The sequence below is a fragment of the Sorex fumeus genome, unplaced genomic scaffold (assembly GCF_029834395.1).
Source record: "Sorex fumeus unplaced genomic scaffold, SorFum_2.1 ptg000248l, whole genome shotgun sequence".
NCBI classification, from domain to species: domain Eukaryota; kingdom Metazoa; phylum Chordata; class Mammalia; order Eulipotyphla; family Soricidae; genus Sorex; species Sorex fumeus.
The window spans coordinates 890,584-905,085 of record NW_026606305.1 but is presented as its reverse complement, the minus strand read 5'-3'; positions in this window follow the sequence as shown (position 1 = coordinate 905,085).

Here is a 14,502-nt window from a genome sequence, read left to right as displayed (position 1 = left end):
CAGGAGCTGCCAGCCAGACCCCTGACTCATGCAGGGGCCAGCGGTTCCTCCCTCGCCACCTCTCTCCTACCTGGGCCAGTTAGCTCAGCCTCAGACCAATCCCTTTCCAGAACCGCATTCCCAGGGCAGGGGAGTGATGCCCTGGCAAAAATGAGAAAGTCGTTCTGAGCTTGCGTGCACCCGCCCCCGCCACGTTCACTGTGTGGCCCAGGGCAAATCTCTCCACTCCTCTGCGCCTCTGAGCCTCACTTCCTCCTCCCCACAAGGGCCTGGAGAGCATGCAAGGAGGGAGCACACAGAAGGCAGAGCCAGACCCTGCTTGGCAGCACGCTGATCAACTTTGCTTCTCAGGATGGCAAACCTGGCTCAGGACCCCCGCCCCCCGCCCCCTCCCCACCCCATGCTATTCCTCTACCCATCCACTCCAAACTTCCCACACCAGCCCAACACAATGTCCCCGGTGTGAAACTCCCTTCTCAAATTACCAGAGCTAAACATGTCCCTGGGTAGAGGGGCCCTGGCAGCTGACTGCACTATACCTGTGGCCTTGCACATGTGTTTGGGGAATAACCATAGCGGAAGCAATGACAGGAGTTTAGGGTCCTTGGCGTAGGGGGAGTCAGAGGAAGAGCCCTCCCCCGCTCACTCCCCATTGGTGGCTGCCTCTTCCACCTGCCTCCTTCGCCCAGCCTCCTCCAGCCTCGCACTGGGGGGCCAGGCAAGTTGGGGCACCCGGAGGGGGACACTGGAAGCCCTCTTGCCTACAGAGAGGACTGATCCTGGGGGAGCATCAGGGCATGTCCACGGCTCTGCCTTTATCAGTGGAGCGTGCTGGGACCACTGGCCTCAGGCCATGGCGCCTCCTTGTCTGCAACATAAGCAAAGGAAGGCGCTGGTTGGACACGAAAAGTCACAGCTCAGTCAGTTGTGCGGCCGAGACTGATGAGACTGATGGGATTGACCCGCTGTTCTGTGGGTGCTTCCAACACAGGCCCCTTGAGTCTAGCCTCCCAGGGCTGCTGCTGCTTCCTCTATTTCTCTCGCTCTCTTTCTTTCATTTCATTTTCTTTTCTTCTTCCTTTTTTCTCCTTCCTCTTTTCCTTCCTTTTTCTTTTCTTTTCTTTTCTTTTCTTTTCTTTTCTTTTCTTTTCTTTTCTTTTCTTTCTCCTTCATCTTCTTCCTTCCTTTCCTCCTTAGTCCATCCCTCCCTCCCTCCCTCCTTCCCTTCTCTCTTTCCCTTCTCTCTTTCCCTCCCTCCCTCCCTTCTTCCTTCCTCCCTCCCTTCCTTTCCTTCCTTCCTCCCTCCCTTCCTTTCCTTCCTTCTTCCCTCCCTCCCTTCCTTCCTTCCTTCCTTCCTTCCTTCCTCCCTCCCTTCCTTTCCTTCCTCCCTCCCTCCCTTCCTTTCCTTCCTTCTTCCCTCCCTCCCTTCCTTCCTTCCTTCCTTCCTTCCTCCCTCCCTTCCTTTCCTTCCTCCCTCCCTCCCTTCCTTTCCTTCCTTCTTCCCTCCCTCCCTCCCTTCCTCCCTCCCTTCCTTCCTTCCTTCCTTCCTTCCTTCCCTCCCTTCTTCCTTCCTTTCCTTCTTCCCTCCCTCTCTCCCTCCCTCCCTCCGCTCCCTCCCTCCCTCCCTCCCTCCCTCCCTCCCTCCCTCCTTCCTTCCTTCCTTCCTTCCTTCCTTCCTTCCTTCCTTCCTCTCTCTCCATCTCTCTCTCTCTCTCTCCCCCTCCCATTATTTGGGGTCTACACCCAGTGGTGCTCAGAGGTTATTCCCAGCACTCGTCTTATGGGACTATGTGGTGCCGGGAATCAACCCAGGCCTCCCGCATACAGAACATACGCTCCAGCCCACTGAGCTACCCAACCCCCAGTCCAGTCCAGGCCTTTCTACTCCTTCTCAAGGCCTCCAATTCCCAGCCTCCAAGGATCAAGGTGCTGGCAGGCTGGGGGTTAGATTTGCTGGGGTTTGGTGGCCCCTGAGCTGGGAAGTCCCTCCTTCCCCCCCCCTTTCATCACCCCGACCCAATTCCAGCCCTCTTCTCTGTCATCTGATGTGGCTTCCTGACATGGCAGAGACAAGGCCTCCTGCGTCTTGGCAAGGTGCCTGGGCTTCACTCTGACATTGCAGGCAAACATCCTGCTGGGGCCCTGAGGCCAGGGGACCCTGGAGAAGGAAGAGGTGCAAAGAAAAGGGGTGTAGGTTCTGGCTGTCTGCTATACCTGACCCTAGTCCTGCTGCGTTCGGCTGGGCTACCCGTCATGCAGGGTTACAAGAAGCGAGGAAGGAAAGGCCCAAAGGCAGACCCGGTTCGAGTTTACAAAGGTGTGGAAGGGCCAGGAAGGTTCAAGGGGAAGCCAGACTTCCAGGGCAGGGGCGGGAGGTGTGTTCAGGAAGAGGAAGGGACGCTTTATCTGCACATCTGCCCCATCTGTTCCTGGAGGGAGTCTCAGGAGGGGACTGGTAGGGTGTTTGTGGGACCCTTCTAATGTCGTCTCCCAAGCACATCAACATTTCACCTGCTCCCTGGCAGTGGGGCAGGCTGGGTGATAAGAAATCCAGGAAGTTTAACAAACCAGGAGAGCTTGGCCATTCCCGCGTTCTCTGCCAGAACAAACAGGGCTGGCTGAGGCCCGACCTCAGGGCAAACACGGCCCGTGGCCAAATAGGGAATTGTTTTGCAGAGGCCCAGTGAGTGTGAGAGTCAGTGTGAGTGTGTCGGTGTGAATGAGTGTGAGTGTATGCGTGTTTGTATGAGTGGGTCTGTGAATGTGGGGGTATGTGTGTGAGTGTGTGTATACATGTGTGGCCGTGTGTGAATATGAGTGCGGGTGTATGTGTGGGAGCGTTTGTGTGGGTGTACATGTGTGGGAGTGTGCGTGCATGTGTGCACTTGGGAGTGGGGGAGAAGGCCAGCACCTTCAAGCCCTTTGATGGCACCCTCAGACCATGCGTCCTCTGGGCTCACCCATCTCTTCTAACTGACCGTGTGGAGTGGTGGGCTTAGGGCAGTGAAATGGTTGGAGACTCTCACAGCCATTAAGGTTATCGCAAAGAGAAAGAGAAAAGAGAGTAGAGGGGGGAGAGTGAGGAGAGGGGAGAGAGAGGGGGAGAGAGGAAAAGGGAGAGAGAGAAGAGGGGAAGGGGCAGGGGAGAGGGAGGAGAGGGGAGGGGGCAGGGGGGAGAGAGCTTTTACTGTTTCCTCATGGTCTAGGCCTTGATCTCAAAGGGCCCTAGGAGGCTGACAGGGAGGGGAGAAAGTGCCAAAGGGGGAAACTGAGGTACAGAGTCCTCAATGACTCCTACAAGGTAGCTGGAAGCCCACTTCGGGGCCAGAGGCCAACTGCACCGGAAGGACACCACTGTCACGTGGCACGGGAAGGTCCTGGGGCCCTGGAGCTCCTGGTGGGTCCAATCGAGATGCAGAACTTCAATCCCTCCCCACACAGCAGCCCTGCATTTCTGGCGCACCAGAGCCTTCCTAGCCCTTGGCCGTGGCACTGGCCCGGCCCGGACTCTCAGGAAACCTGGCCCACGTCTAGGAGCCAAGGGACCACACCAGGCCGAGACACTTCCCTGCACTGCTTCGACAGGCCAAGGGAGCCCAGAGTGGCCTGCTTGAGCTCCTGGAAGCGAAGTGTGCGGGCACACACGTGGGTCATGGCGCCGTGTCCCTGTCATGCGAGCACACGAGTGGGCCTTGGCGCCGTGTTCCTGTGGACGCCCCGGGAGGCCGGGGCCACCGCTGGCCACACAGCATGGGCAAGTCCTCTGGAAACTGCAATAAAGTAATTTACGGCTAATGATGAAATCGACGCCCTACAATTCTCATTATTAATAGGAATTAAATGTATTTCAGGCAGCAAAATGGTGAGCAATAAACTCATCATGCCAACCGGAGATAGGCTGTTCCCTGGGTCCTTGGGAGAGCGCCAGGCTCATAAAGCAATTAGTCACCTCGCAAAGGGCACAGGAGGCATCATGTGCCTCTCCAGGCCGGCCCTGGCACTGGGGCCTCCCTGGGAGCCGCCGCGTTTCCCAAAGCTGGTGATTGTCAAAGGAGCTGGGGCTCAGGGGGCCAAGCATCTGTCTAGCATGTGAAGGCCTTGGATTTCATCCCTGGCACCACAGGCCCCAGAGAGCACCTCCAGTCCCGGTGGCCCCCCAACAAGCATCGCGAGGACTGGGCCCGTCCCCAGTACCCATGGGTGTGACTCCTATAAAAAGAAAGTCTATTCACTCAGAGACAAGCTCACACACCATCCTTGACTGCTACCCTCCAATCAACTTCTTCCCACATGCAGCCTGACAGTCTGTGTCCTGGACCCCCTAGAGTCAGGACCATGCCCACTAGGAACTCTGTGCAAACACACATACAGGTGACTTAATTGCATGTACACAATGGTGCTTGAACATGCAGTAGTAGGTGGGTACACACGTTGCTACATGGACACACGTGGTGGTATGTTTGTAACACATCCAGTGGTGCTCAGGCATACATAGTAGTATGTGAGGGCATGTGCAGGCATGTCTGTGCATATAGAGGCCTCTTAAGTACGCACGGATATAAGTACACGCATACTTGTGAGTTGCCTGGACAGTAATGCTATATACCTAATAGGGCCTGGTAGCAAAAAGAATAAACCCACTAGGGAAACCATCTGGCTAGTGACACAGACAACTTCCACTTGCCCTGGTCCTCTCTCCACTCTCACACTGGCCCTCCCCCTCCTGCTCTCCAGGCCTTTGTGTTTACTGTGGCCTTTGCATGGGGTGCCTGTCGGTCTACTCAAGTTTTCATCCTTAGAGTCCTCACGATAAGGAGAGCATGGATATGGGGCTGCCTCAAACAGGCCCCAACAAGGATCCCCACCTCATCCATCACTGCCAGCTACAAGGTCCTCATTGGCTGTGAGGCCGAGAGGGGAAGCCTCAGGCTCTGGGGAGCTGTGTCAGTCCCACTCACGGTGCTTTGACCAGAACCCGTCATGTGGCACACCTGACCATGGAGCATGGAGAAACGTGTCCTTGGCATCTGATTCATTTCCTACTGCTATGAGAACAAATAAATCAACACCAACCAAGTGGTTCCCAACACCACACATTTATTCAGGCACAGTTGGGAAGTCGGAAATCCATCCTGAATCTCAGGGTCAAATCTCAAGGTGTTAGGAGGCTGGTGGCTTTGGGGGAACTACAAGCCTCAGCTCATGATAAGTTCCTTTCTTCGAACTTCAAAGTCCGCAGCATGGCGTCTCTCCTGCCTGACCTCTTTTCTCCCACTCTCTAGAGGACCCTTGCGCGCCTCCTGGATAATCCAGGATCTACTCCCTGTCTCAAAATCTTTCGTTAAATCTGCAAAGCCCTCCCTGGTGTGGAAGGAATTTGTCCCAGATTGGGGCCTTAAGAGATGGCGCTCAAGGACTATACTTCTGCCCCACTATGAAGGTTTTAGAAGCAAGAGCGAGGCCCAGGACTTTGGAACCTGCTGTTCCAGCATTCTCCCCTGTGCAGTCCTTGCTCACGGGCCTCCCTCCGGGCCCTAGCGGGCAGGTGCAGCCCTGAGTCTCTCTTCCCGGCAGTAATCTGGCACACCGCGAGGGCCTGCGGCTGTGCACAGGAAGAGACCAAGACGGGAAGAGTGTGAATTAATATTTCCAGATCAGAAACTGTGAGGGAACAGACAAAGCCTGTAAGGGGACACCAGAGACTCAGAGGTCCCGGGGCCCCATATGGCCAGCAGAGAAGGTGAGTAATCCTGCGTGAAGTGTGGGCAGAAAGGGCGGGAGGAGGGACAGAGGGAGACTCAGAGGTTCCTAGCCTATGCCAGGCACTGTGCTGGGCACTTTGCAAACAGTATCTCATTGGGCCTCCTGGGCACCCATGGGTGCCGCTGGTAAGTCTCTGATCCAGGTTCCCATGGCTGGACAGAGGCCATGGAGGAATTCACAGCCTACTGGGGGAGTGCTGAAACCAACGGCCATCTCAGGGCATCCAGCCCTGTGTCAGGCTTGACCAGACTGACTGTGAGTGGGGCTGCGTGCCCTCTTCCGGAAATCCCAACTAGGGAGCAAAGTTGCTGGTGTGGGGCCATCGCCCAGCTCCCCGTCCAGCCCCAGCCTCCTGGGGTTCTCATGCTGAGCAAGCGCAGCAAGGATGGACTCCTCGGAGGAGCCCGGGGGTCTGAACTTCCTCTAACCAACAACAGACACATAGTTCCATTTCTGTTGCCAAGACTCAGTCCAGGCTAAGGAGGGAGAGGCCCAACTCCGAGATGACTCCATGCCCCAAAAATGAGAATCACAGCAGCCCACAAGATTGTGCAAGCTGCCCTCGAGGCTGCCAGTCAGCCCTGGCCCAGGAGGGCTGTTTACACTCCTTATAGTTAAACCCTCAGCTGGGCTGGCTCGGGGCACAGCCCTGGGTCTTCCAGGAGTTCTGTGTGGGAACGACTGGGAGGGGCCTGCTCAGGCCCTTTATCTCACCACACACCTGTTCTGTTGTTCCTTCCTTCATTCATTTTTTCCTTCATTCATAGACTGGATCCTTCCCTCCTTCCCTCCCTGAGTGTTTGCCAGGCATTGTGTAAGTGTCTGTGGCTCTGGTGGATCTGGAGGGTAAACATGGCCACGTCCTGCGGCGTGTCCAGGACAGTGAGGCACTGAGCGCTGAGAGTGACTCTCTGTGATGTTAGCCATGAGAAAGTCAGGTACTGCAGTTCAGCGAACAGGAGGCCGGAGAATTTTCTACTTTCTCAGGGGAGGCATGGAACTATTAGGGCAAAAATCAAAACAGGAGAATTATGCTCTACTTGACTGCTTTGGAAAACATGTTTTTCTCCTGGAGGTGAGTATGTGAGAGTATCACCATGAGGGATTCCTGGAAATCCCACCTGATGCCAAGCCAGGAAAACTGTCATCTGCAGAATCTGCTGCATGCTACCAGCCCCGCCCTCCCGTCCCCAACCAAGCCCTCCACAGGCCATGCAAAGGTCCCAAAAGTCACAGGCCTGCAGATGCCCAGCAGTCCAGAGGCAGTTTCTTGATATTCAAGAGCTGCTGTTGTGTGCCAAGTTAGGGGTTCAAGACCCTGTGTATGACTGTGTACCAACTCCAGTTTCAAGAAATTTCACTGAAATTAAGCCATGCCCAAGGTGGGTTGTCTCCCACCTTGACGGCTACTGGGAGTCACCTTCATGATGCTTTCTTGATCTTTCTCTTCCACAAAGACAAGTAAAGAGATTGTCTTCAAACAGCTTCTGGCTGGGTTTCACAGTATCCCTTGCCTAGAGGTTGAGGATTGTCTTCTCACATACCAGAAACACAGCAAGAGGGGAAAATCTAGGGGAACATGGCCTCAATTCGTATTTCAATAAACTATCTCTCCTATATAAGGCTATCTGTCAACTTCCACGCATCACTTCTCTAGGATATATTTCTAGAAGTACAGCAGAAAAGAAATCAGGTTTGTTTGTTTGTTTTTATTTTTTGGAGAGCAGTGGGGTCACATGTGGCTGTGCTCAGGACTTACTCCTGGCTTTACGCTTAGGGCTCACTCCTAGCACCACTCAGGACACCATACGGGATGCTACGGATCAACCCCAGTCAGCCACATGCCAGGCAAGCATCCTATCCACTGTGCTATGACTCCAGCCCAAGATCAGCGTATTTTTGAACACTTTCAAGTGGCTTTTCGAAAAATAGATAATCAATGGCCCCATCACTGGCAGCATGTAAACATGGTCACTTTTACTGCATCATCGCCAGCATCAAGGGTTAAGGTTGTTGCTTTTTTCCTTTAGCTCTGTAGCGCTGTTGTTCATTAATTTACTCGAGTGGGCACCAGTAATGTTTCCATTGTGAGACTTGTTGTTATGTTTTTGGCATATCAAATACTCCACAGGTAGCTTGCCAGGCTCTCTGAGGGAGGCAGGAATCAAACCCTGGTCAGTCACGTGCAAGACAAATGCCCTACCCACTGTGCTATCGCTCCAGTCCTTTTATTTTTTCCTTTACTCAACGACAAATTTAGAAACAAAGATTTTAGTCTCAGTCTTGCATTTCTTTGATTATTTGTGCTAATCACTGGTTTTAGATGTAAAGTTTTTGTTTTTAAGACGGCTCATTTTAAAGATACAAGCTCCGGGGCTGGAGCGATAGCACAGCAGGTAGGGCATTTGCCTTGCACGCGGCTGACCCGAATTCGTTTCCCAGCATCCCATATGGTCCCCTGAGCACCGCCAGGAGTAATTCCTGAGTTCAGAGCCAGAAGTAACCCCTGTGCATTGCTGGGTGTGACCCAAAAACCAAAAAAAAAAAGCCCAAAAAAACTCCCAAAAAATAAAGATACAAGTTCCCAGGAAAGTATTTGACCAGGAGCAGTGGTGAGAGTAGAGGGTCTCAAGTTTTGCTCCTTTATTTATTTATTTATTTATTTTGCACCCAGCGATGCACAGAGGTTACTCCTGGTTCTTCACTCAGGAATTACTCCTGGCGGTGCTCAGGGGACCATATGGGATGCTGGGAATCGAACCCGGGTTGGCTGTTTGCAAGGCAAACACCCTACCCGCTGTGCTATTGCTCCAGCCTGCTCCTTTTTTAAAAAATGTGTTCCTGCAGTGCTTGGTTCTCACCTGGGCCATCTTCCCCCACCTCATCTGAATGGGAAATCTCAGTTGGCACTTTCAGACCCTCCACACCTCTTTCCAAGTCCTGAGAGTGTGGGCTTGCTTCCCATGGGCTGCCCGAGAGCAATTAGATCTGATATCTGCGTGGGTGCTGGCCTTACTGAGCCCTTGGTTTCCTTCAGAGTAGGAGAATCACACTTGTCACTTGTAGTTGGAAGTGGACATGAAACAAGATAAAGTCTAGAAAGTGCCCAGCAAGCACTTAGCACAGGCTCAGTGCATGTCAGCTATTACATTGTTAGTATTACTATTATTATTCTCCATCTCTCTCTGCAAGACAAGGGAGTGGCCTTTATCTCTGTATCTCTGGTTGCTGGCCCAGGATGTCAAAGTAAATCCATCAAACTGCTTATTGAGTAAGCACTTCTCTGCCCTTGGCACCAGCTCCCAGTGTGTAAGACTGGGATGTTAGTTACATTCTCTGTGGCAGGCAGCTGATTAGTTGCCTCAGCACCCCTTTTCTTGTCCCTTCCTGCCACCCCCAGCTCCCACTTCCCCTTAGTTACCTTTGCCTGGCTCTGCTGGAGCCTAGAGAATCACATTAAAAAATTGCATTCCCCAGCATCCCTTGCTCCCAGTATTGAGTCACATGACTCAATTCCTGCCAATCGACACCAACTGGCAGCTCTTGGGGGGGTCTCTACTTTCTGATATATAGCAACCACCTGACCTCCATGAGACAGTAAACTCTCCCCTCATGCAGAGGATAATGAACGAGAAGCCTAAAAGAACCTGTTCTTTGTTTTTCTTTAAAAAAAAATTGGGGCTCTTCGTCCCCAACGCTGTGCTGGTCTTCCCCACCCAGGTGAATGGCAGAAGATGCTATTAAATGAAAGACAAACAAAACCAGTTTCATTTGGAAAGATCAGTCTGCTGTATTTTTAAACTGAAGTAAGTGTAAGAGTTGATTTAAGACCTAAAAAATAAAAGATGATGACTTGGGAAAAAAATTGGGGAGGCTGAAGCGATAGTACAGCGGGTAGGGCATTTGCCTTGCATGTGGCTGACCCAGGTTCGATTCCCAGCATCCCATATGGTCCCCTGAGCACTGTCAGGAATAATTCCTGAGTTCAGAGCCAGGAGTAACTTCTGTACATTAACGAGTGTTTACCCGAAAAGTCAAAAAAAATTGGTATTTGAAACATACCTGGTGATGTTCAGGGCTTAATCCTGGTTTTGTGCTCAGAGATCACTCCTGGCAAGGGGTCTATATATGGTGCTAGAAAGTTGAACCTGGGTTGATTGTATGCAAGACAAGCATCTTACCTGCTGTACTTCCTCTCTGGCTTCTAGAAAGAATCCTGTTCTTTTTTGGAGATCTGCAACATCTGCCCAGGACCAGTAGCCACCCACTTTCCGAATTCTTACTATGCCAGACAAATCTCCATTGGCTTCAGCGACCGCACATGGTACATTCACCTTGCAATTAAGGGATGCCAATGGCCTTGCAGTTGCCTGTGAACTTGCTTGAAGATGCCTGTGGAATAATGCATCCCTTCTGCCTTTCCCCTTCTCAAACCTCCTTTCCTCTTGCTGAAGAAGCCAGCTAGCTCATGATGACTCCGCACCATGAGCTGACGCTAACACAGCCACTGACCCACTGAAAGAAATGAGCTCAAGCCCTCTGATGCTCTACCCCAGGAGGGTGGTCCTGATTGCCAGGACCAGAGAAGGCTGCCCAGGAAACAATCAGGTGGGGAGGCCAGGGACAGAGGGTCTGAAAGGCACGTGCACTCAGGGTCCTCAGAGCTCACTCCCCAAGTGTCTGCTGGCTCCCTGTGGCCCAGCCGCAAGCAAAGGGCTGCTGTCTGCCAGGGCTGATGCTGGAGGGGTCTCTCGGGGTCTGCCATTCCTGCAGCTCCCTTAGGGAATAAAAACCCACTCACGTCTATTGAGTTTCAACCCTCTCTCACCTTCTTATCTTCTTGAAGTTCTTTGCACATGGATTTATAGTCCCTGTTTATAGAGGAAAAGACCAGAGAGGCCACTCAGACAAGCTCTCTCAGAAGTAGAGGAATCAGGGTTCCTGATCAAGGAGAAAGAAACAACAGCCACCCTCAAAACCCCCGGCCCCTGAATGGCTCTTGAGGCTGTGTTCATGCTCTCATCTCCCAGGCAGGCACAGTTTCGGTCCCTCCTGGTGCCTTTGCCCTAATCTGACCGTCTTCCTGGGATATGCTCCCTTCTCTGTCCCCATCCAGGGAAGGCTTCCAGATGGAGCCCTCTCTGCCCTCACTGCAAATTCCTTCAGCTTGTTGAGAGCACCTGTGATTCTTTCCAGTGGCCATCACAGATGGCCACCTCAGCCCTGCTCTCCAGAGGCGGAGCCCAAGGCCAGAGAGTGGTGGGAACACAAGGCAAGGCGGCCACCTAGAGCTCTGTCCTCAGGACAGCCAGGGCTGGGGCATCAGAGGTAGCATTCCAGAGAAAGTCCAGCTGCTTTCACACACACACACACACACACACACACACACACACACACACACACACACACACCCCAAAGCCTTTGGTCTGGCCCCTTTTCTCCTCCCCCACACTTGGCCCTGCAAATTGGCTTTGACCTTTCCTGCCCCTGCCTTTGAGCCTAGCCCCATTCACTGGGAAAGCACAAAGGGAGAAAGAAGGGCAGTGTGGGGAGGGCCCCTTCCCGCCCGGCCCCCGGGGCCACGCCCCGGCAGGCGCATGAGGCCTCTGGGTCTGTTTGCACAGTTGGGGTGCTTGCCCGGCACCCCACCTCCAAGAGAAAGGCACCGCGAGGTCATCTGTTTACTCTGGGATTAGCGGCTCCCAGCGGGAGCGCTTTTCCTCAGAGATGAAAAGACAGCAGACAATCTGTCAGGTAAACAGGCGTCATTGTTCCCGAGGACGCAGGGCCCTCTGCAGGCTGGCCTTTGAGGCCCGGGCTCCCAGGCAGGGAGAGTGGCTCAAAGGGAAGAGAGGCCCCGCTAGCTACAGCGCCTTGGGGACAAAGGCTCCCCTCGTGCCAGGGTCCCCCCAGGCCTCAACACCCTGGGCCTCTGCTGGGCTCAACTTTGGGGCGGATCTTTTGGAGGGAGGCGGCTGCCACAGCTTCCCAGGGCATAGAGCAGTGCAAGGCGGGGAAGATGGAAGGAAATTGGGTCCCTGGCCTGAACCCCTGCTCATCAGATGGGGACAGATGGGAGGTGAGACATGGGGGCCTGGGACTTCCACGAGGAAAGACAGGAGCCTCCAGTGGGTCATGGGGAGGGCTCCGGGGGCAGGTGGCAGCTATAACCACCCCACCCACCAAGTGTCTCATTTTTATCTAGTCTCCAAATGTTTTTAAATGTGTTATGGTTGAGGTTATGCATTTACAGTGGTGTTGGCATTGGTGCTCTTGGTTTACACTCTGGTTCCACCTCACCAGCACTGAAGAGCCCAAGACACACCCCCTACCCCGCCCATATCCCATATCCCCCCCACCCCAACCCGTGTCACCTCTCCCACCTGCTCTGTGCTCCTACCATACACCCACCCCAAACCCAGAGTTCCCAGTTTGTAAGCCAGCACCCAGAGTTTATTTGGAATATTGACACCAGACAACAGACAGGCCTGGTCAGGGTCCCTCCCACACAGGTGGGTTTATAGTTATGTTTGCAAGCACACGTTTTTATGTTCATCTGTCTATAAACACTCATTGTTATGTGTGCTTTCCTAAGACGGGGGGTGGGGTTGGGGGGTAAGCACAAAGGAATGTGGAGGTCTGGACCCTTTGTGTGCCCCTGTGGGGTCCAGTTCCCTGACATCCTGCTGGCATCACCCCCAGTTTGCTCTGGGGCCACACTCAAAGCTGAGCTGCCCTTTGTTTGGCCATCCAGCAAGACCTAGGAGGGACCCAGGTAGCACAAACGCCTGCTTGGCAAGCATGAGGCTCTGATTTCTATCCCTGGCACCACACACATGCATAGAAGTTGCTCCTGGTGGCCTCTGGTGCCCATGCAGCTGTGTTCAAGTGCCAACCATGGTGAAGGAGCATGCTGCCCTGGGAGTGCCACAGCTAGGCGTATAGGAGTGCCAGGGTCAGGGGTACCAACCAGGTATGTAAGCTCTGGAAAGCACCCCCCCCAACCCCTCAAAAAATATGTGTACCATATTCTGGGGCTGCAGCAGCAAAGGGAAGGGAAGGTCGGGAAGAGGAATGCAGCTCCCAAGGACCCCTTCTGACAGCAGGACCCTCTCGGTCTCCTTCATGAAGGAAGGTGAGCAGCTCTGGAGGAAGAACTGCTGACCCTCGGACCTGTGAGATGGTGGGGCAGAGAGCTGGGCCCTGGGGGCGGAGGGTGACCTGCCCTGGGTAGTGAGCAGCACAGTGGGGAGGACGACGGCCAGCCTCGGACCTAGGGTCACACTGACCAGACTGGCTCCCTGCCTGGATATTGGGCAAGGGGCAGTCCCCTGGGCTGTGAAGTGGGTCCCGGGTGCGGCCCTGCACAGGCCTGCAGGGGAGGAGTCGGGATGGGGGTAGGGGTGCCGGATCAGGGCGTGCTCACCCTGTCCACCCTCAGGTCACCCTGTTCCCGGCACCCCACTGTGGGCCCTTCCAGAAAGAGACATTTGTTTTCCACACGGCCCAGATGCCAGGCTACAGCTCAGACTCGGTATAGAAAACAAAGCACAGAAAAATCCAATTATACCCTGAAAGTACAGAAGGAACTGAGAGAAGGGCGTGTGGGAGTCCCAGGGGCCTGGCCTCATGGAACTGGTGTCCACCCACCGCCAAGCTGCCATCGAGAGTAGCCCCAGGGGCAGCCACAGGCCACACACGTGTCCACCCTCACCCCCACCACCATCAGCCAGGACAGCTCTCAGGGACTCTCCCATGACAAAGAGCCTCACCCCAGGAGCCCGATACAAGGGGGACAAGGTGGAGTCCTCGGGATTCAACCACATTCTTCTTGTCTGCAATCTGAAACAGGCCGGAGAGATGGCAGCCCCAATTCAGTCTTCCTCGGACACAAGCTCCTGTCCCCCCAAACCATGGGGTTGTCTTTCCCAAGTTGTGTACAGACTATGTGACCCTGGTCTAGTTCCTTGCCTTCCCTGAGGTCCTTCTCCTTCCCTGGAGAACAAGGAGCTCGGGACGCCACTCCAGAGACATCAATGAAGGGGGACGCATGGGGGTGTAAAGGTGGTGGCAGGTCCAGAAAAGTCATGCAAGAGTTTGGACACATGCCAGGTGACCCTGGTTCCAACCCCAGCCCCCCCCCCCTTCAGGCATAGTTGGGTGGGGCCTTCCTGGTCCCCAGCACCACAGGGTCCGAGCAGCGCTGCATCCTGGGTCCTCACACCATATCCTCTTATGGGAGAAGCCAGGGTGGGTTCAGAGGGACACACAGTGTCCAGAGGCACGAGGAGATTGGAGGGGGACACATAGGGCCTGCACTCCCACAGCACGCCCCTCCCTACTCCAGCCCTGGAGTGCTGGCTGATGGCTAGGCCTGCCACAGCCTCCCGGGATGTGACCTCACTCCTGGCTTCCATCTTTCCCACTGTCTGGGGAGGGTGGAGGGGTGCAGTCAGGAAAGAGACAGTGTGGGTCCTGGGCTTCCACCTGATTATACACACAGGGAAGTGGGGGGTTGAACTATGCCGCCACCTGACAGCAGACCCGGTTGGAGAACAGTATCCTTGGAGCCCCTTCTCCTCCACAGCCTGCCAGTCCCTCCTCCCCCAGGGCCTGTCCTGTGCCTCCTTCCTGGGACTCTGTCACAGATTCCTGGTGAGCACCCCAGTTTTTAGTGGCTCTTACTGGGGGAGAGGCTTAGAGATGAAGACACCAGGGAAAGAGTTTCCACCGGCATCT